Consider the following 23688-nt stretch of genomic DNA (forward strand, 5'->3'; position numbering starts at 1 on the left):
AAGCATTGTTAATAATTTACTTAGGATAAAATTTTCTTCCAAAGAAAGGCATAATAGAAGGGAAAAAGACACAGAAAAGGTGTGATGGAGAACCAGGGCCACGCTCTTCCAGGGAAACAACTACAGCCACAATCACCCATCACCAGAAAACCCAATTAACTCTTTCACGGGGTTTGCTCCTCTGTCTCCTCCCTTTAATGGTCCAAATAGATTTACAGAAGTTGACATGAGTATGCTGCAGAGCACAAGATATGAAACAATTATCTTCCAAAAAGTTTTACATTATTTTGAGGAGCTCTTCCACCACTAACAGGATTTTTTTAAACAAGGTAAAATAATAAAAAAAATACAGCTCTAATATGAAAGTACAACCTCATATGAGATTATGCCAGGTTTGCAATTGGATCTGAGAGAAAATTAGTTATTCTGATTTAACAGTTAATTATAAGCTCCCATTTGCCATGTAATTCAGAAGCCTGGAAAAATGAAAACTGATTTTAACAGAGACTGCTAAAGTTGTTAAATGATATGTTGGCTTTATCCAACTTATTTGCAGCATGTTTACAGCACTTGAAGGATCAACACAGTTTACAGGACTCAACATTTCCAGTGCTGCACCTATGTCTATAAATTCAACAGCACTGATGATGCTGAAGGCTTACATTAGGTTTAAATAGATTAAGAATACTTGATTTAGAGTATCTTCGAGAGGAGAGGGAACTAATAGGTGTGGTAATGGGAGATGTAGCACTATTTTTAAACTTGACAGGAAACATATTAGTTGCTAGTTCCCTATTATAGAAAAAGTCCCAGTCTGGTAATAATGGGCTGGCATTTTGAAATTCCTCCGATTTATTAGGAATATGATGAGAAATGTGCTCCACACACTCTGAGCTTCAGACCAGTTTCTGTATAGAAGGTAAAAATTACAATGTGCATTCACAGCCAGTTTAAAGACCATATGTATACATTTTTAAAAAGTCTCAAATATTTTAACTAATTTTATTTCAAAGTCACAGTCTACAGTTCATATTAGCTGATTGATTAAAAGACAAAGGACTTGCTAGAAGCCATCATTAGTCACTCTGTGAGGTAATAAAAATCACTCTACATCAAAAAGTTGATTTGTTTTCCTCAGCAAATTTGAAGTATCAAAATGCTAAATGAAGACCAAACCACTCTTATGTCAACAGAAATCGGGACTGAGGGATTAAACTGCTCTTGTACAAAAGCTGGAATTGCAAGAGTTAATTTAAACATTAGGCTTGGTAGCCTGAGATGTTTGGCAGCAACACTTGAGTGGGCACAAGCCAGATTTGTTTTGCCGTCAGAAGGTATCCCTTTGAATATGTGATGAAAGGATCTGCATCTTCAGTCACACCTTGAGTCTACAAAAAAGGGTGGAACAAGATCTACTGTCAAATTGAGCTCAGCTGTGAAATCAGGGAGGGGACCCACACACAGGAGCAATTCTGAGGGCAGATGGCCAGAAATCCAACTCTGTCCTGAGCTGTGTCCAAAGCCATGGGGCAGCAGGTGGAGGGAGGGGACTCTGCCCCTCTGCTCCCGTGAGATCCCAACTGCAGAGCTTCACTCAGCTCTGGGGTCCTCAGGACAAGAGAGATGTGGGACTTGCTAAAGCCAGGCTGGGACAGCTGGGAGGGCTCACCTGCAGAAGAGAAGCTCCAGGGAGACCTCATAACTCCTTCCAGGGCCTAAAGGGACTCCAGGAGAGCTGGAGAAGGGTTGGGAACAAGGGATGGAGGGATGGGACACATTCACACTGGGAAGGTTAGATGAAATACAAAACAAAATTCTTCCCTGTGAGGTGGTGAGGCCCTGGCACAGGTTCCCAGAGAAGCTGTGGCTGTCCCATCCCTGGAAGTGTCCAAGGCCAGGATGGGATGGGGCTTGGAGCAACCTGGGATAGTGGAAGGTGTCCTTGCCCACAGCAGGGGGTGGGAACAGGATTAGCTTTAAAGTCTCTTCCAACCCAAACCATCCTGTGCTGCAAAGTTCACAAGACATGTCAGCAAGATTACTTCAAAATTTATTTCAACCAGGATGGAAAATGGACTTCAAAAGCAGAGTCAAATGTACCTGCCATGTTTTTCACTTTAAGATCTACAACTAAGGCAATATAAAAGGACAATCACAAGGATTTTTCCAACCTATGAAATCCTTCACCAAGGGAAGAGAATAAATTATCAAGTTATTGTTTATTTATAAGATGCAACATTTAAACACTGGATCCCTACAGCAGTGTGGGTATGGTGGTCTTGGAATTCACTAAGTAACTTCCAGACTGAAATGTAACCTGTTCAAAAAAGTCCTCAGTTTTAAATATTAAGTACTAAAATTCAACAGATGAAATATTTTTCTGGTGTTTTACGTGCCCAACTCTTTTCACCTCAGGAGAGAGATGAACCAGAGCTTCATGCTATGAAGCCATGAGAACAAAAACACCTCTCATTAACTTCTGTGCAGTCAGCACCACATTATGGCTTTTAAAAACCCCTCAAAAGCTCTCAGAGTCAATAGCAAACATCACACAATACTGAATGAGGGCTTCATGCAGCACTACACATTTTTCCATGTTAACAATATTTATATCCTATTTCCAACTTGACGTGCAGATGACATGTTACCCACATCAATTTATAAATCCAGCACAATAGGAGTTGCCAATTTGATTTAGTGGTGCAGCACCCTGTTTCCTGTAAATAATTTCCCTACCAGGCTTTGACTAAGCCCTCTGAAAGGGCTCTAGAAGTATTAAAGGCTCCAGATTCTGGCCAAAATGCTTTCTGACAGCTCACTGCAAGTGTTTCCCAGCATCTCTGCTGACCCAAGAATATCAAATTTAATGACTTAAGTCACTTGTTTCCATCCTCTTGTCTGCAGAGCTTGCAAAATACTTCAAGGATTGGCTTAAAGCGATAAAGAGAAGTGTATTCATACATTTTATTTTACTTCACAAGTATCACAAAGTTAAGGGGTCTGCCTCCTCCACTGGGAAGTATCTATGGATACACACATTGCAGAAAGCTGAAAAACATTGACACGAGTTAAATAAACATGTCTGGTATCATCTGCCAATTGAAATGGTGAGCATTGCAGGAAATATTTGTTTTCCATGAATAAAAGCGATACACAAGCATCTCAAAACAATCTGTTTTGGAAGGTTATTTTGGTTGTTTTGTAAACAAGTTTAGGTTCTGAGCTGATGTTTTCAAAACAGATACAGCAAAGCAAATAAATATTCATGTCTGGGGGAGACCCTACCAGACATGAAACAAGTGTGGCCCTTTTTAACAGTGCCACAGATAAAGCAAGGCAAGGACACTCACAGAGGACATCAAGATGTAAATTTTTTCCTTGAAGTTTCTCAGATGGCTGAAAAGAGCCATTAAAATCATCATGCTCAAGAAAGCCTGAGCCTTAAAAACTTGGCTTTTATTGCACATAAGAAAATCTGGCTATAACCCACGATCAGCACTGTAGTCTTTAACATAAAGAATTAAAAACAGGGATTTTTTTTTTTTTTATTTTGACTTCATTATAAATCATGAATGTATCAGTACAACTCGCTTAGGATTTCAGCTTTAGGGTCACTTGGGAGTAATTTCTGCACCTATCTAAAAAGAGTCTGAAAACAATTTACTGCACTTGAGCAACCGACCACACTCATAAAACTTTTCCTTCAGAACCTGAAAATCCTTATCAAAATAAAACATCCTGCTCAACAAAACTAAAATTATGCTGTCACTTATCAGCTCCTTCCACTTGTACCACCACAGAAGCTGCAGAACCTGGCACACTCCTCCCACACACTTGGTACAACACTAAGAATCACTGAACAGTTTGGGTTTGAAGAGACCTCAAGGTTATCTTGTTCCAACCCTGCAGGCAAGGACACCTTACACTAGAGCAGTGCTGCACACCCCACCCAGCCTGGCCTTGAACACTTCCAGGATTAGGAGTTCAGGAACATTCAGTATGGTTTATAATGGCCCTGACTACAGGGGAGCAGAGAACAAAACATATTCTCTGCAGGGCTCAGAGCTGAAGGAACTATTTGAAGGTCATTATTGGAAGATACAAACTATTTAAAGTTTCACTGGCTATTAGTAGATGCTCTTGCTGACACTGCTGATAAAAACCTCAGAAATACCATTACAAGGCAAGGCAAGAAACCACTCACACCTCACACACGCAAGGTCTGTGCTTAATATTCCCACTTCTTCATTTCAAAGCCACAAATATCACAGGCTTTGCCAGCAAGTTAAAGATCTGTTCTGACTCCTACTAAAGACATCAGGGTTGTGCAGTTACTCTGGCCATAGGGAAATTCTTGGCAATACCCCCAGTTAAGCATTCACAGCAGCCATACACAGCTCTTGGAGGCCTGGAGAACAACAGCAGATGGACAGTTTGGAAATACTCCTGTAATTAAGGCAGTGTTACCTCACAACAGTGTTCCACATGCAGTCATACTCACAGCAACGCTGCAGCTGGAACTTCTGGTTATTTTTTCATGTACAAAGGACACAGACCTGTTGGAGTGGATCCAAAGGAGGTCATGAGGATGCTTCAAGGGCTGGAGCCAGGCTGGGAGAACTGGAGGTGCTCACCTGGAGAAGGCTCCAGGGAGAGCTCAGAGCCCCTTCTGGTGCCTAAAAGGGGTGCCTTGGTTATGGAGATAACATTCAAGCTATATTCAATTATCTATTTACGCTGTGATTTTCAAAAATCACTTTTATTAAGTGGATCTGAAGCCAAGAGAGGTGTTACACGGGCCTTACTACAGAGGAAATGATGCAGATCTTTCCGAGTATTTTCAGATCCCATCAGTGTTTAAGTAGAGACTAATCTCACAAAGCTTTGTCAGCAGTAGATACTTGAAGGTGCTTATGAAACTGATTTAGCCCCACATTTAAGGCAGAAATGAATCTGGAAGACACACTCCCTCTTTGACCACTGAAGACAAAATATAATTATGAGGGAGGGGAAACGGCAGGAAGGAAAATAATAAGTTCCCTTCAGAAAATATACATGGTGGAAAAAAACACAGACAGGATACCCAAATTAAGCAATACCAAGCAAGTGCTTTGAGAAAAGGGAATTATTTCCACCTATCTGCATTGATCACACACGCACTTGCTTCCACTGACAAGAACCTAATCCAAAGTCTGCCTGTTCATCTCAAAGTGGTTATGAAGCCATGTGTGAGGTGCATTCAACATCCTCGAAGATGAACAGAATCTGTTTTGCATGCCAATATCCTTGGAGAGAGCAATATTCATGCAAGATGATTCAAACTACTCTTCAGAGCTGCAGCACTCTGCCTCCCCATTGAAGCTCTGAATGAGCATGGGCAAGAGAGATCCATAAACCATTTTTCCTGGAGTCTATAGAGAGTTGGTTTCTTAACACTCACGGAAACATCTTCTTGGGCATTAACAGAACGACTTAGAAAAAAGTCTGCTTTTTCTCTTTAGAGCTGAGCTTCTTTTCAAGCTGTGTAACACCACTTGATATTTAGTTTAGCTACTCAACCAAGCATCAGCCTTCAATGTATCCAAGGTGCAGAATGGTTGACTAACACAGACCATTTCACTTGTTTGAGCTTATTTACAAATACCACTTACATACTGCTGGCATTTATAATGACACCTGGGATGTTGCTGACACACCACTACGTTTGTAAAGTTGGAGTCTACAGGCACAGTGGATTCTAAGAAACGTGCTGGGGAATACACACAGCGTTTCCTTTGACTGTAACTAGAATGGTTACTTTGACTATATCCTATCTGAACAGGGAAAAAAAGCTTCAGAAACAAGCTTTAGCAAGGTTAATCCCCCACTGATTTTCTTATCACTCAACACTATTTCACTCAATTACTTTTGTCAACGATTTTCTCAAAAATTTCCTCCTGACCATATTACAGGGTTGCTTAAATTATACTGCAGAGACACATTCATGCACACACAGAACTTCATGTGTTGCCTACTGACTTGTTATTCCAAAGCCCACAGACTCTAAATACTACACTTTAGTCCTAGAAACCCTGACACAGTGTTTGATGACAGAGAAATACTTGGCTTGGTTTTGTATATATATATATATAGACAGACTATAAGGAATTTACAGTGGAAGCAAAGAAAGAATATAGATGATCTATTCAACTTTGCACAGCCAAAGGAGTCCTAACCTGTATTAATATGCTCCAAGCCTGGAAGTGTCCATGGCCAGGTTGGACAGGGCTTGGAGCAACCTGGGATAGTGGAAGATGCCTCTGCCCATGGCAGGGGGTTGAAACTGTAGTTTCAACATCACTTTTAAAATCCCTCACAACCCAAACCATTCTATGATTCTAAAATAACACAAAACACTAGATCTGTGTACAAGCTCAAATTACTAGAAATTTGTAAGAAAAAGCTTGAATTCTTACACAGAACTAATAAAATAACTTCTAAGCAAACATTGTCAATTGTTCTGTCTAAATATGCTTTAAACAACAAACTGTAATTATTCTATCTCCTCCCTCCAACCCCAAAATCATACTACACCTTCAGCCTGGGGTTTTCCCATTATTAGCAACAAGAGGTTTCATTTATCTGCTTTTATATAAAAATGCTGAAGAGCTTAACAAACATTAATTAAACCTCACAACACTCCTGTGAGGTGGGTAGGTATTGTTATCTCTGCTTTACAGATGAGAAAACCTGAATTAAAAATTGTGAGTTGCACCATTTCCCAACAGTGGTTTTACAGTAAAACCAAGAGCAGGAGAAAAGAGCAGTGACTCGTATGTCCCTACTCCCAGACACCACAACATACATTCTCTTTCAAACCAGCAGGACTTGACTCTTTGCCACATGTGAGAAAAATATTCTGAAAAAGCGCGTTAATTTATCATTAGCATCATCCCTTCTAAGAAAATAGAGACAAATACATCTTTTACCCAGATTGTACTTCTATGATTTCATTATGAAAATGAGATAAAATTGTATCCTCTTCATCTGGATAGCTGATGAATTCCATCTTCAAAAGGAAAATCCACACTTCTTGAAACCATATGAATTGTTTCTCATATAACTGAATCTGATTTCCTCTTCTCACTTGCATTTCTTAATTTCTATTTTTTCCCCTATTCTCTTTGCTCATTTTCTCATTACTTCATGCAGTATTTTCTTTTCCTTAGTCCTACATCACTTTTTTTTCCTTCTTTTTTTTTTTTTTCTAATGATAAACAAAATCTACACAGGATTGACTTATAAACAGCACATCAACTACTACCTTGATGGGTCACATATCAATTTTTCCTGTCTCAAACTACTCTCACTTCCAACCTGGGTATGATGAACACATCCACCATCTGACAGTCCACAACCTCAAACCCTCTTCTCTTTGCCCATTCTGCCATATTCCTCATTAGAAAACCTCCAGTTTGAATACAGTCATTTTTTCAGTGTTTCAGGAGCAAAAGCTTCACAGTCCTCTTGCCTTATTTTCCTGGTCAAATCTCCAGTTTCACTTCTCTATTTTCACAAATTTAACAGTTCTGTCCTCTATAAAGCGGCCATCTCTGATGTTTTGTAAACTAAGGTGGCACATTATAAATGTTTCTGGATGGAAATAGAGACAACCGAAGTTATAGAAACTTGTATTAAAATACAAGTTGATAAAAGACTTTTTTTTTTCTTGACAGAACAACTGTTAAATGTTTTTGAAGTCATATGATTTTTCTATGACTTGATTTCTCTTATTTTAGAATCAGCATGAAAAGTTAAATCAGACTTTTTTTTTTTAACCACACAAGTTAGCACATCTTGTTTGTACTGCTTGCTCTAATGAAGTGAGCCTACACTTGCCAGTGCACAGTAAAAATAGGTAGCTCTGTTATGCATACACACTGCAAGCAGCATCTTGCAGGCTCTGAAAACTTGCTCTCATCATAGGGAGGCCGCAATAAATGTTCAGCCACTTTTCTCCTTCAGCTCTCAAAATTACAGCTGGATTCTTTAAGCATTACATGTGATTTCTTGCACTTTAAAGCTTCTGAACTACTTGAATTGCAAGACGCAGAAGCTCTGCCCACAGACACTCTTCTTGCTCCCACTGATTTCATGCTACAGAGTCAGGAAAGTACCAAATGCCACTGGTTTCATGGAATTTGCTGGTCAGTGGATACAGCATCCCCCCAGACACATTGCAGCTGAGCAGGATCTGCCTGTGCAGCACACAAACCCCATCTACTGCTTTTTCCTCACCCCACAAAGGTGACCTTTCAGAAGAACCTGCTATACAAACTACTTTATCCTGACAGGCTGAGAGAGATGGGGGTGTTCAGCCCTGGCAGAAAAAGGGCTCAGGAGAGAGCTCAGAATCCCTTCCAGTGCTTAAAGGGGCTCCAGGAGAGCTGGAGGGACTTTGGACAAAGGATAGAGGGATGGGAGACAGAAAATACCTTCACAAGGACAGAAGACAGGGTTAGATGGGATATTGGGAAGAAATTCCTGGCTGGGAATGTGGGGAGGCCCTGGCACAGGGTGCCCAGAGAAGCTGTGGCTGCCCCTGCATCCCTGGAAGTGTCCAAGGCCAGGTTGGATGGGGCTTGGAGCAATCTGGGACAGTGGAAGGTGACCCTGTCCATGGCAGGGGTTTGGAATGAGATGTCTCTTCCAAACCAAATCATTCTGTAGTTCTCTAGGTCTAGGAGCATAAAAAGGCAGTTTAAGGAAAATTAAAACTTTACAACAGCTTTTTGCTGTTTAGTTACCAGCATATTATTTAAATTCACAATTTTTACATTATTTCAGAACAAGCATACAACTACTGGAAAGAAATGAAGGTGTTATTGGTTACTACTTGTTTCCATTTTGAGATGACTTGCTCTAAAATTTTCTCTATTTTTGCATGCACAAAAGTCTGGAGTTATTTAACCTCTGTAGGCACAAAAAGTTGCATTTTTTCTTTTTAATAATATCCACCAAGGTTACCAATTCCTCTGCATTCAGCCATTGAGAGAACTATCTAAAATCCTGCAAAAAACTTCAGACATGCAGTAGAGACCAGTAAGTCTCATAATGAGAGGCCTCTCAGCACATTAATCTCACTTTCCACTAATGTTACTTGCTTGATTCGCAATCCTTCGGTTTTCCTTTTTTTTTTTTTTTTTTTTTTTAATTTTGGTGGATCTTATCTCCAAAGCCACAAAGAAACTGCCACAGAGCAAACACTCTCCAATGTGAAAAACCAGCTTGGAACCCACAGAACATTAGCTTCAGTGAGACTCCTACTCTTTTGTGTTCTCCCCTTTAGATATATCAATCCCATCTGCATTCTAAACAGTCACTTTTCTCAAATAGTTTACAGTGAAAGAAGATACAATTGCTTCTGAAACCCTCCAACAATTAATTTTTTACCTCTTTATTACGTTAAAAACCCATTTGCCTCCGTAATAAACGCTTTGCGAGGAGTATAATAAATTACCCCTCTCTGTGGCATATGAAGACCTTGTGTAAAGCTTGGTTCTGACTCTGCTGAAGCCCCTCACTGGGCAACATCAGACCAAAGCACGAGCACGAGGTTCTTGGGCATCAGAGCAACACCGGGAACATCAGACGCCGAAGCGTGTGTAGGTGTATTAGCAGTCCTACCATCCATCTGTCAGAAATCTTCGATGTTCCTGCACATCACCCACTGGCAGAGCTGTCTGCCAAGCAAAAATATTATGAAATGTTCATTATATCCTCAAATCTCCCCCCCCTTCTTGAGGAGGAAATGGAAAAACCTGTCTCTCCACACACACACACACATACACACAGGCTTCACATTCGTTACCAAGAAACAGTGAAAGACTTTTCAAATTCACCCAGAAAGAAAATCTACCAAGAGACCAGGACTGTGAATTTAGATTTATTTGAGCAAACCTTACTTACCAGAGGATATGCTGACTTTTAGTTCACATATATCTCATTTTTAAGGTACGTTAAAGACAGAGTTTACAATTAACTGAACAGACAGCGTACAAAAGGCTTTTAGAACTACACCATATGGTCGAGGGAAAGGAACAATCTGGACTATCCACATTTCAATCTGCAGGCTTGTCCACCTCTATAACACGTTGTATTGCTGTAATAAAATATTAAGATAGAATTTTAAAAGTGAAAATATCTATCTTTTGCACTACCAGGGAGCAAAGCATCTTACAGTCTAGTGCACTTAATAAATATTTTAACTTTTATGATTTTGGCTTGCTGAATCAGATATAGTCAATAAAATTCCCAATTCATTTAAACTCTGGTTCCAGAAGGATATGGGTGGGTATTCATCTTCTGCTTCAGGGAAATAAAAAATACCAGTTTATATGGGGTATACTGGCAGCAGTTAACGTAACAGATGACACATTCCTGGAAATTAAATAAAAGCAGAAAGAAAATACCCATTGTTGCTCAGTGAAGGACTAATCACATGGTCACAGCTGGAACCAGTGTAAATCATTCATTAATAAAATTCTGTTGTAGTAGTACTTTTTTTTCTGCTTTTCAAATGCCAATAGAAAAAAATACCTCTTTCAATTCTTTGCAGAATGGAGACACTTACAAGTATTGCACAGTAACTATTAAACTTACTAAATCTTTACAGAAAATAAATGTCTGCAAGGAAGGCATTGTTGGCACCAAGGAAAAATATAAATACTTCTCAATTTTACATACAATCCCAGAACATAGTCCAAGGAGACATTTGCTTCACTCTGTACTGGCTTGAATTCTGATCACACAGAATCTAAATCTTGAGAAAAAAAATTACCTGAAGCCTTTGTAAGGCACATTTTAAAACGTAAAGAACATAAATGCAGCCTTGTGCATCATATCCCTCAATGTGAACTATAAAACTGCATTAGATGAAATGCAGACACTTCAGAGAGATCATGCAATACTCAAGTATTCTATGATTACATACTCTTGGATAAAGGTATCATAGGCTCATGGCCAACTCTGCCCTGAGCAGGAGGTTGGACTAGGTGGCCTCCAAAAAACAGTTCCAATCTGAATTGCCCTATGATCCCATGTTCTTTCACACTATAAAGTTCTCTCTTGAGCTGTGACGCTTATTTTCTCTTAAAAGATATATATATATATATAACTATTTCAAGTTTTGTGTTTCGTTGCCCCCAACAGCAGAAAAAAATCCTCACACAACCTGTACAACTTTGCATATAGTGAGTTATTAAATCACAAAAATCAGATCATCCTCTGTAATTATTTTGAAAGCAACCTCCTGGTATCTAAATTCTGGTATATTCCGTGTCCTACTCACAACACCACAAGATAAGAGGCCTATTTTTCTAATCCTTTTAGAGAAACTAGTGAAAACAGGAAATGTAGAGTATGCCATTTGATGCTTTAAACTGCCATAAAATAAGTTAAATAGGATAGGTTTTCCTCCACTCCAGAAGAAAATAAAAATCGAAACCACCCCCATTTCCCATCATCTGGTACAAACACGGCAAGAACAGAGCTTTTAAAATTGCCAAGAATTCCTTTAATTGAAGCGTTCCTTTGAATTTGAAAGCTAAAAATATATTATCTCCCTCCTTCTGCGCCTACTAAGCAGTCTGAGCAAAGGCTTAAAGCACTCTGGCTTGAGAGGATATTTGGGTTTTACTGCCGAGCCTGCTGAGGACTTCCCAAATCTCCGCCAAGCCGGGGACCTCAGGAACACGGCAGCGCAAACTGCAACACGTTCGCATTTCCACACGATCAAAGGCTCAACTGCTCTGCTCCTCACTTCACTGCAGTTATTCCTACCTCACAGTGACATCCTCAGCAGAGGGAGATAGGAAAACAGTTTAAAAAATAAAATTAAAAAAAAAAAAACCCACAAGTTTTGAGTAATTTAACTTCAAGCAGGATGAAGTGACAGTTCAAAGCACTGTCACTGCTAAGAGCATTACTTATAGCAGGAGGAAATCAGTACCTAAGAAAACCTGAATATGTAAATATGGAGCGATTTTGTCGAATTCAGAAACAAAAACCATCCCTAAATATTTTGCTAATTTCTATTTTAACAATTATCTGTGTACCCCGTCAGAATGGGTAAAATCAGAAGATGGGAAAGCAAATTGAGCATGCAAGTGCTATGGAAAAATCCATAGCTAAAGCAACAGGAGAAAACTTCAGCTCTCACACATGTACAGGCCATGATGCAGACAGGCAGCTTTAGTATAAAATACCATTTTTTGATCTTCCTTTCTGCAAATAATAAACATACTGCCTTTTGGGAACAGCAAAATGCAGATCCTGACTGGCCCAAACGCACAGGTTAAGTTTACTTCATGTTGTTTGGTGATGTGTTTCCATGTCAATATGTATATATATATATATATATATTATTTTTTTATAAAAACTGGTGAAAAGTGTATCCAACCAACTTACGACTTTTGTCCAGGCTGAGCCCCCCAGGCCCCTCACCTGGTCTTCATCAGACTTTTGCTCCAGACTCTTCCCAACTCCATCCCTTTCTCTGGACACACTCCAGTCCCTCAATGTCCTTGTCATGAGTGGCAAAAAATTGAACATAGTATTTGAAATGTGGCCTCCCCAGTGCCAAGTACATTATTTTAATTACTTCCATGCCTAATTGGCACTATCTGGAAGTTCCCAGCAGCCAGGTGAGGTCACCATTCAGGGCATTGGGATGGCAGCTGTACCTCCACCAAGCAACACCAGACATAGGCTCACACTGTTCCCATGGCCACTGACAATCAGTAAAGGCTAGCAGCGTTAAAAAAAAAAAAAAAAAAGTATCAAACTTCTGAAAATATATAACTATTAAACATTTTTCCTCATTAAAAACTCAGTACTCAGCTCTAGGTAGACTGGTTCTTTCTAATGAAGTGTGACAGCATAGGAAAAAAAAAAGCAGTATTTAGTTTAGCTGGGAAACGTGTGACAGATATAAGCTAAAGTTAATGCCAGGAGAGCTAAAATTTATCTTTACTAATCCCTCTCAATGGAAACAATAGGACAGAATTAAAAATGACAAAGTTAAGACGAAGGAGTACATTTGGGGGAGGGTAGGAAAGGGAGACACAAGGAGGGATATGAGGAAGGGCTGCTGTCATCTCACCTAGAGAAGAATAATTTATTTCCATCAATTCTTAAATCACTGTAACAACTTTTTCACGTAGACAAGCACCAGAAGTTTTAATTTTAGTGCCTATTACCTGAATATGCACACAACGAATTCAGGCATTTATATTTCTAGTCTGATTTACACTAAGTCAGAAGTAGCAGCCATCTGTACCAAAAGGTAACAAGCAAGTTAATTTCTTTAGTTTAGACCATTAAGGTATTAAAGTCTTCATTATAGTTGTATAAATGAAGATAAAGTTATTTACAGAAAAGAAATAACTATTTCCCAAATATGCTGTTCCTCTGCAGCAGAAAAGAAACTATTGCAGAAAGAATGATGCTGGGTGAGAAGGATAGTGAAACTGTACCAAGAATAAATTTCACACTGTAGGGAGGAGTTGATTAATATTTTTGACAGTAACAGAATAAAAAGAGGCTGGGCTTAATCAAATAGCTGGTTTACAACCTTAATTTTACTAAATTTGTATTATAAGTTCATAATTGTGTATTAAAATGTGGCTCATATTAGGCAGCAAATAGCTTCTAAGTAAAGGCTTTGCTTTCTTTAGCAAGACAAATCTTAAACGCCAACTGTAAATACCAAAGCTGTCTCTCACTCAAATGATTTCAGGTTTGTTTTTCTTTCCTCCTGTTTTACTCAAAATATGCGGACTTGGATGCCTACAACTAGCACATAAACCTGAAATATGGCATTTAAATCCCTTCATTAAAAGCTGACCCCTCAAAAATGGGCTGAAGACAGAAGCTGGAGCAAAGGCAAACTATTCCCTTGACCAGGACCAGTGAGGATTTACTCCAAGGATCAAACCCCCAGAGCTTGGGGTGTCTCAATGTTTGCATTTCTAGGGTGACACACTGCTGCTCTGTGATTTTCCATGAGGTTGGTGAGGTTTCTTTGAAAAACCAAAACCAAGTGGCGAGCTCACGTGCCGGGTACAGGGGGGTGCTCTCAAAACGCTCACAGCGTCACTTTTCATCTTCTAAGACATGAATTCATGTGATCTTTGAACAACTATTTATTTCACACCAAACCAGATATCTCCCTAAAGCCTACCAATACAGCCTGCAGGCATATTTCTTAAATAAAAGTACTGAATCCTTGTATACTTAAAATTTGCATAGCAAAGGGATGAATCAACTATCACAGAAGTACTAACACTCTGCAGGAACTGCTTACCTCTTGCAGAAAAAAAAAAATAACTCCCTATTTACAGGGTTTAGGTGGGACTCTACAAGTTCTTTTCTTCATGTTTCACAACTCTGAGGAATCATTTTCTTAAAGAATTCTGACAATTGCCATCCAGGCTCTTCAATGCATCAGTTATGTTCATAGAATTTATGTTTTCAATGCGTAAAGTTCTTTACTTTTTATTTATTTCTGTCTAAAAGTTACTGGGTCTGTACACCTCCATTTCTATTAAATTACATCAGTACGGCAATTATTTTGCAGGAATGTTCCAAATAACTTTTTGTATTAATTTCTGCTGCAAAAAGATGTATTTTTTTTTTGTTACAGAGATCCTTCGGTTTTCACCAACCTGGCAAACTATTCCAGCAGCACCTGCACTAAACAACCAGTAAAAGAAATACAAAGAGTTAGATAGGGCAGCATTCGACAGAATTAAATCACTTGGCTGCTCTGCGTTTAAGTATTCAGAAAATAAGCAGCTAGATTTGAAAACAAGAAATGAAAAAACAAAGACGTGAATTCTGTACATTTGTTAGAGCAGAGGAGTAACTTTATTTTACCTGAAGAACCAGAAACAGGTAAGTAGTGGAAGAAAGTCCAAGATGAGAGATTCTTGCTTACATGATCTTTTGAGAAATATTTGAGGTTAAATTTACTCCTTCTATATTAATGGATCATAACTAAACTTTGCAAAACCTATTAGAGGAGATTTACTGAGAAACTGTGATAGAGGCTACCAACACATGATACACTATCTCCTGTGATCTAAAAAAATTCTTATCTGCTGCAGAACCAAAGTTAAAATGCCAGTTGACTTAAATTTTTCTAAGAAAAGGCTGTTTTCCAGAAAAGCACGTGGCTGAAACGGGGCTGCTGTTAACCAAAGGCTTCTAAAAAATACACCAGGTCTGCTTCTGCCAGCCTCCCTCGAGCTGCACCTACTCACATGAGAGCTCCCAGGGCTGGGCTCACAGGGAATAATCTATATGGTACAGTATATATCTTGATATCATATATAATAACCATGGTGTAATAATTTTCTTTGTTACCCAGTTTACATTTAGAAACAAATATTATATACATATGTGTATTTTATATAGTATATAAATGATGAATATTCACATTACAAACATGTCCCAGCTTTATATTCACACTCCACCAGCTTGGTACAATGGAATCTCCTAAACAGGGTCATGACAACTAATGGAATTATACCAAAATACTACCAGCTGTTATTTTATGGGGTATAGTCTTACCACACAGTTCCTAAAGACCTGTTCTGCAGCTCAGGAATCAGCTGTATCTCCTCAGCCCAGCTACTGTAATTTGTCATTTTTGATACTTTACTTTGCCTGGTGAAAAACTCCTCCCACTCCTATCCTTCAGTGGAGACAGCTCAGATTTAAATTGGTTTAAATATGGTTCAGGTAATATATACTCACATGATCTTTTTTTTTCCCTCTCATTTTAACTTACCAAAACCAACTAGAAGATCTTTAAGGTTCCTTCCAACCCAAATAATTTTGTAATTCTGTGGCATGAAAATAGTTATTAATATTAATAATTATGTAATTTCTTTCCATCCCCAAGTGGAAATTTATGGTGCTTTTGCTAAGCAGAAGTCAAACCTGATAATTCAAGGAGTTTTCATATTAAAACCTCATGTTAGCATATTTCAGTTGAAAAAAAGAAAATAAAATTTTACTTTTCCCCCCAAATTCAGATAATCCAAGGTCCTCCCCCAGCTCACCACACCTCCATCAAACATGGAATATTTGGCACAAGGAGGCTCAAACCCTTTTTTAATCATTTTTACTAGTTTTGATGTATTTACAGGAATATGTAATGAAACATTGAGACTTCTGAAATAATAAAATGGCAAAACTTTTAAGAGCTGCATATATATGCTTTAAAGCACACTTAGTAAAAATTACACACTTAATTACATACATGTATACACATTACTTATTTTTAAACATATTACAAAATATACATACAAAAAACTACTCATATCCTGTATAAACTTGCTTTTATCATTTACATTTTATTTTTATTTAAATCAAAGTTCTTACACCTGTGGTTCTGGAGAAGACAGCAGCAGCAGGAACTGCACCAGAATGCTGAAGAAAGTCGATTCTAGTCAAATATTTCCTTTTGACTGAAGTGCAAATTGCCTGAGCTGAATGTGTATGAACTAATTAGGAGAGCAGGTATCCCCAAGCTGTGAGCAACTTCTCACTCCTCAGGCTACCCAACAGCAGATACTTCACCACTTTTAATGACCATCATCCCACAAGTAACCAAATCCTGTTTGGCCAACAGAATCTGAAGATTTGTTCAGAGATGTTCTTAATGTTCATTATTAATGCTGAAGTGGAAGTTAGCACTCACAACATTTTGAAGAATTACCCTCACTTTTGTGCTGGAATCACCAGAGGTATGATTATGGCATCCGAATCCCTTTGGACTAAAGGCCCTGATCAAAACATCTTATAGGTACATTAAAAATTGAAAGGGCATAAACAACTCTGGCAGCTCAGAGCTCGAGTTGGTGATCTTTGCAATTCATAAACATCAACACTTGGGCAGGTTTGCAGGGGAATACAACCAACTAATTATTATCTTTTGCTTAAGGGCACGTACAGTGAGCTCTGCAGGTACTGCCACTGCTTTTAGCCTAATGTATTGCCTCTTCAAGTCTTTCAATATAACAACTCACTGCTGTTCTCTAAAGCATTTCCAATGTTACCAAACTGCTTTATATTCAAAGAGAACACACTGAACCTTCTAAAAGATGTTGCTTAGGAAGGAGCAGCAGTTACAAAACCTACATGATTTGCAAATAGTCATTTTGTATTGTTCACTAAGAGACAAAACCATGGAATGGTTTGGGTTGGAAGGGAACTAATATCTCATCCAGTCCCACCCCCTGCCATGGGCAGGGACACCTTCCACTGTCCCGAGTTGATCCAAGCCCTGTCTAACCTGGCCTTGGACACTTCCAGGCATGGAGCAGCCACAGCTTCTCTGGGCACCCTGTGCCAGGGCCTCCCCAGCCATATAGGAAGGAATTCCTTCCCAATATCCCACCTCACCCCATCCTCTATCAGTGTGAATCCATTCCCCCTTGGCCACTCCACAACCACAAACAGTCTCTCTCCGTTTTGTAGGTTCCCTTCAGATACTGGAAGTTGACAGTTATATCACCCTGAAGTTTCTCTTTTCCAGGCTCAACATCCCTAATTCTCTTACCCTTTCCTTGGCAACTTTTATGTTACATAACTTTTTACTTAACTTTTCAAAATTATGAAAACATCTACCTCAATGACCAATTAAAAACAAAATCACCTTACAATTTATCCACTATGAGTTTATGCATTGATGGCACTAAAAAAGCAAGTATTTTAAGGCTGGAAAAAGCAGGTAAAGCATAATTATTCAAACTAGAAGATTAAGTTCCATCATCCATGATAAAGAGAAGTTTGGTGACTACCAAAATCCCAATCTTGAAACAACAGAGCAAAAGTTACCCCATAACACAACTGGGGAGAGAACACCATCCACCAGCACAGCTCCTGGAGCAGCTCTGAATATTCACATCCAGGTTCTTTCACTCTGATTTTGGACCAGCTGACATCAAGTTGCGAGGGAAATTTAGCCAAACTTTAGCCATTCCAAAAAGATACTTAGAATTGTTTGCAGTCTTGTGGAAATGACCACTCCAGACAATAGTTTGGGTTCTTAGGTTTCACTTCTGCATTGAAGTGAAATGTAACTCAGTATTTTCAGCCCAGAACTGTAAACACCACCTTCATTTCTTCATGTAAGGCATTGGTATGATTGGCAAGGAGCAGATTCACTATTACAAATAATGAGGCAGCAAATTATAGAAAATGAAAACTTCCTGAGCAAATTAACAGCCTCTTCAGACACTATTTGTAATGTTGTTGTTAACTATTTCCTCACTAAATGGCTTTTTGTTTTTAATTTAGATTCACAGATATGCCAGGCTTCTCAATAAAACATCAGTTCAAAGACTGAAGACATTTTACACGTGGTTTACAGCTAATGAATTTCCAAAGTTGAAAGAAAACATTGCAAAGAAGTTAGTTAAAAACAGTAGTGAGATTCTGTAAATAGATTCAAGTCTTCAAAAGAAAATCAGTCACTCCATGCAGCTTTAAAGCAGGTCTTTCAAGTCAGGATTAAACTAAACAGTTTTTTAGTGAAATGACACTAAATAAAAACAGTACAAAACGATGCAAGTGTAAAAACAATAATAATCATTCCCAAATACCCTGGGCTTGGTACTAGAACATCTACAGGTTCCAACAGCTCTGCTTGCAAGTGTGAGTTGAGGGCTGTGTTTCCATGACTTGACTAGACAGATGCACTTACAGAAAAATAAATAAAAAAATCACTTCTTTGTGATGGAAAACAGCACCAGGCAGATGAGTGAGTGGCTCACACCTAAAATCCTGGCAATCAAATGTATAAAGTTATGCACAATGCTCAGCAAAACTTCTGGGTATGTGTTTCAGTAACACTTGAAACCTTAGCTTTGATACCAAAATTAAGTTTTTCTATTTATTCCTTGATCACAGAATGATTTGGGTGGGAATGGACTTTAAAGATCATCTTGTCCCAGATCTCCTGCCATGAGCTAGGACACCTTCCAATCCCCATTCAACCTGGTCTTGGAAACTTCCAGGGGCAGCCACAGCTTCTCTGGGCAACCTGTGCCAGAGTCTCACTACCCTCTCAGGGAAGTATTTCTTACATTCCATATCTCATCCAGCCCTCTGCCCATGTGAAGCCACTCTGTCTTGTTCTGCCACTCCAGGCCTTGTCCAAAGTCCCCCCTCCAGCTCTCACGAAGCCCCATTAGGCACTGGAAGATGGTTCCAAGGTCTTCCCAAAATCTAAACCAATATATCCCCTTAATTCACAGACTGATAGTAATTGGTACACTGCTTACATGGAGATGCACAGCTGGTTACAATCATTGCAGAAACTACTGAGACATTCCCCCATTCTGAGAATGTTTCAGTCTTCGGATTTCTTCCAACATATCAAAGACCTAATCATAGGAAGGTTTGAGTTGGAAGGGCCATAATGGTCATCTAATTCCAACCCCCTGCCATGAGACACCTTCTACTATCCCAGGCTGCTCAGAGCTCCATCCAGCCTGGCCTTGAACACTCCCAGGAATGGGGCAGCCACAGCTTCTCTGGGCAATAGTTTCAATGTTTTTTTGCAAACCACTTCAAGTGATTTTGGGTGTAAGAAAGCTGAACACAGACCAGTAAGAGCAGGATGTATCATTAACACTCAGTGGCAATTAACAAGCCAGGTCCTTCCAAACAGCATAAAAGTATAGGGAGCAGCAACATTTGAACAAGTTTTAGCTGACAGATATAAAAAACTCAGAAAAAAAAAGCTTTAGCAACTAAGATAAAGATTTTCAGGAATGAAACAATGCTGCTGCCATCTGCAAATCCCTGTAAGCACATCCACAGTACCTGGACCAGCTCACTTTAGGTGTGTTTGCATATCTTTGAAACAACACACCTTCCCTTCCCTGTCTGCAAGCCCATCCTTTGATCTGCTGCAACGTGAATATAAAACAGCAGCAATCCTTACAAAGGAATGATAATAGCTCACTGCTTTGATACCTATGGCAACATGACTAAAAACAAGCAATTCAAAGAAACAACTAATTCAGTTTAAAGTTATGAAGTTATAAGCTTTTTTTTTTTCTCCTGTGCTCTTTAACTTATCTGCAAAGCTCTTTCATCCAATTTTGTAAAGAAGTGTAAGTAGCCATTCTGAATTGATTATTACAACTTCAGGATGAGTGACACTTGACTGAAAGAGTAAAAGGATGTCAATATCCTTTGTTTTCATTTTCAAAGAAGTAACAGGAAAATATTCTTTTCCCTGCACGCTCTTCTATGCAAAAAAGAAAGTTACAGACTGTGGTTTTGGCCCATGGTCTTGGACTCCATTCTCCTTCCACAATGACTAATACACAGAAATACTTAATCTGGTAAAATTCTTCAGCAATCTAGAGAATACAAGCTGAACAAAAAGTGCTCTTTTACTAAAATCAAGTCATTCCTACCCACAGAATGTCTGCAGGTCCCACTTACCTGTCATCTATAATTTCCCAATGCCCAGAAGTTAGCAAAATACCATATGACTCTTCTTTACTGCAGCAATTCAATACATTCATGGATGCAGGCATTCACTCATTTTTTTCCCCCCTTTTTCTTTCTAAAATTTATGTTTGAATCCCAGCAGTCCATCTTGTGCCATAAAATGTTTATGGTTTCAACTTATATGGAGAACCCAGCAGCCTTCAGAGATCGAAGGGCCATTCTCACTGTCAAAACTGGAAGCTTCACAATGATAACTTCATTTTCATTACAGCTTCACAAAGGATATAGAAATACACAACTCCTTCAGCTGCCAATAGCCCCGTGGACTAAAAACATGCAACCTCAACCAGTGAGTTCTTGCTGACCACAGAACACACAATTAGGTTTTGTCAAATGCTTTTAGGACTGTACAGTCACTTATGCATTTTTAAGGCTGTAATTAAATCGCCAAAAAACAACATGAAAAAATGCAGCTTGTCTGAATAAAAAGTTAAAAAAAAAATAAATCCACCTTTATCTTCTTTCAGTACAGCAGATGAAAGCATATTTTAAGTCATTATTTCCTCTTTAGGCTTCCCCCTCTACATGCAGGGAGGGGTTTTAGTTTCCATTCTAACCTGAGATGAACCAGTCAGCCTAGAAAGCTCATTCAGCTCTTCAAAACTACCACACTCTAAAATCCAGCATTTATTCCACAACTCTGATGTTCCAGGTGAGCCAGGATCAAGAGTTCTGCACAGATTGTCTCAGTGAGAATATTGCTTCCTGCAGATCCACACCCCTATTCTGCTACAAGGACTCTAAGCCAGTAGAAGTTAAACATCCCTAAAGTGAAGGCATGTATATAAATAAAAATAAACATTTCTAAATAAAGTACATATTCAGAAGACTTTGAGCCCATCCTAAGCAGTATTTTTTAATTGTTTCTAAGTGTGCCTGTAAGATATGCTTAGAATTGTTCTGCTCTAAGAATACATTTATGAAAAATTAAAAAAAAACCCCACAATAAAATATACAAGACAGAAAATTAGCATTTTAAGATTTACTTCTGCAAGAGGTATTCTAACTACACCAAAGTCCTACCAAGCACGTTGGCCCAGCTGAACTGGCAGGTTCCAGCTAGCACCCATGAGCTGTTGTTTCCCAGTAAACATCTGAGTAACTGCACTAGCATTGTCTCATTAACAAAAACATAAATGAAGACAGCACCACCAAATATGCTGAAACAGTGAGTTAATGAGCTTTACACTGGAAATCACCTAAAAATAATTATTAACTGTTTACCAGAATCCTGTGAAATTTCCAGTAGATAACATTCAAATTTAAGTTGTCAGAAAAAAAACCTACCAGCCCATGGATAAACAGATATGAGTACATACCATGTAACAATTCAAGGTCTGCACTTGCCTTTTTGTCTGCATGGGGAAAGCGTGAGAAAGAGTTCTAGTTTTAGTCTCTGAGGTACATTCACAGTAGTAACCACAGATTCAAGTGTCTGTGCTCCTTCCTCACTGCTGCTGTTTGAACTCAGGATATTTGTGTGCTTTGCACTAAGACACATTCCTCAGATTTTTGAGGTGCTGTGTTTTCCTAATTCAGAAAAAATAAAGTTTCTAGCAGTAACAACCTACAGAGCAGTAGAAAACTGAAGAGTATCAGAATGATTTCGATTGGAAGGGACCTTCAAGAACAGCTTGCTCCAATCCTCGGCCACAAGCAGAGGACCTTCCACTGTCCCAGGTTGCTTCAAGCCCCATCCAGCCTGGTCTTGGACACTTCCAGGGATCCAGGGGCAGTCACAGCTTCTCTGGGCACCCTGTGCCAGGGTCCCACCACCCTCAAAGGGAAAAATTTCTTCCTTTCCTGGTGTTGAATTAAGCTTTAACATTTGTAAGCCTCCAATAATTTTTAAAAGTTAGGTAGGCTGACACCAATCCTCTTTTTTTTTTTTTTTTTTTTACACTTAACAATAACATTTGCATGCCAAAGTCTGCATGTAGAAATCAGTAACATTTATGGAGCCACTTAACTGCACATTGAAGTGTGAAATGAGTCACAGATGCACAGGTTGTGTTTACCTACCCAGGATACACCTGGAATAATGAGACACTGGAAGCTGGGTCACCTCTGAGGGCAGCACTGGTGTGTCCATCTGATCTCCATTCACCCCAAAAACACCCCTTTGCCCTCAGGCTTGTGATTGCTTTGCCTGTGCTCAGGGTGTTTCAGTGCCTGTGCCTCCTCTGTGCTCTCCACCAGATGAAATTGTGCATAATTAAAGTATTCTAGAAAAAATACTCAAGTAACTTTCATCTGCATTTTCAAAGGGGAAAGTGGAAATTTCATGGAATTGCAATGAGACCTGGACACCTGAATGTTTGAATTATTTCTGACAAAGTTTTGAAAACCTTATCCTATATAATACTAATCACAGATGGCTCCACATTAAGAGGAATTCAAAACATAATTTTTTTACAGTTCATGGTAAAAAATATTACACTATATGCAATATTTGTGTGAAGTGCATTTCTTTTTTTCCCTCTCACCACATCAACTTCTCTCACTTGGGAGACAGAAACTGTTCCAACTATGTGAGGCTGTTTGTCTCCCAGCTCAGGACAAGGCTGTCCTACCTGTCCCCCTGCTGACACCCACCAGAACACAACACCCCTTTATGGTTATGTGACTTTCATCTCTGCCCAATTCATGAGACCACTTCTGTGCAGGAAGCAGCCTCAGAAGCATCACAGCTCTGGAAAAATCCCCCAGTGAGAAAGCATTGTGGTGGTTGTAAGCAATTTGAGAAAGAAAGAAGGACCTGGAGTTTTTTGCTTACTCCTGTATCGCAAACTTAATTAAATTTGAAACATGGCAAAAATTAGGACGCAAACAAATAATTAGAACATTAATCATAAATGAATTCACAGCTTAAAAACATAGAGTCCTTGGCATGGATTTCATGTGAGTAGCTGAAAGTCTGTTATTTCCTGCAGCACCTACTCTTCTGGTAAATTCAGTACAGGTTGCCTGATGAATTCAGAAGTTACTGGAAAAGAAAGGGGAGAAGAGAAGGAATGGCACTGACACACCCTATATCACACCTTGTTTCCTTAAACAGCCCACTTAGAGCAGTTTTAGAGGCACAGAAGTTATGTTGAAGTGTCAAAGACA

The 23688-nt window shown here is 39.0% G+C and overlaps 1 protein-coding gene across 9 annotated transcripts in view; it reads right to left on the bottom strand.

Annotated features, from left to right (window-relative positions):
* Positions 1-23688, bottom strand: part of GTDC1 (glycosyltransferase like domain containing 1) — a 431567-nt gene that overhangs the window by 248749 nt on the left and 159130 nt on the right. The gene's annotated exons all lie outside the window — the stretch shown is intronic.

Source organism: Zosterops lateralis (assembly GCF_965231275.1).
Source record: "Zosterops lateralis genome assembly, chromosome: 7".
NCBI classification, from domain to species: domain Eukaryota; kingdom Metazoa; phylum Chordata; class Aves; order Passeriformes; family Zosteropidae; genus Zosterops; species Zosterops lateralis.